This window comes from Wasmannia auropunctata, unplaced genomic scaffold, assembly GCF_000956235.1.
Source record: "Wasmannia auropunctata unplaced genomic scaffold, wasmannia.A_1.0 LD335989.1, whole genome shotgun sequence".
NCBI lineage: Eukaryota > Metazoa > Arthropoda > Insecta > Hymenoptera > Formicidae > Wasmannia > Wasmannia auropunctata.
This window is the reverse complement of record NW_012026901.1, coordinates 474,172-474,822: the sequence shown is the minus strand read 5'-3', so window position 1 is coordinate 474,822 and position 651 is coordinate 474,172.

The following is a 651-nucleotide window of genomic DNA, read 5'->3' as shown; positions in this document are numbered from 1 at the left end:
TTTTTACGCATTAAATTTATTGAATTATTATTATTATTTGAACAGTTACATTACAATTAATGCATCGCGGTAGAAGTCATTTAATTATACATTTAAAAGAATTTAAGAATCACTTGAGATTATATTATTCATATGCTGTCACACACAAAAAATTGTACCAGATTTACAATAATTTACAAATAGATTAAAGGTAGCAATACCACATTACTACATATATAAAATTTAGTTGCAGGAGAAAAAATTTTCAAGAATTAATAAATATTATACAGTCGGACCTCGATAACTCGAACTTCTACAACCCGAAAACCTCTATAAGATGAAAATTTTGTTCATCTCCTTCCGCTCCGCTGCGGAAAACCTCTATAAATCGAAATAAAACCTACCTTAACTCGAATTATTTGTCAGGCATTTAGATATATATTTCACCTCTGTAACTCGAATTTAAAGTAGTCAGACCTTTACAAATCGAAATTCATCTCTATAACTCGAACAATTTTTCTAGTTTTTTGAGATTCGAGTTATCGAGGTTCGACTGTATAATATAGTATTGTACATTTTTTAGCAATAATCTTATCTTATTTTCTATTGCAGTGTAGTTTTCATATACCTATAATCTTCTTCCTATATTTCATCTCCTTACTACATTTTTAA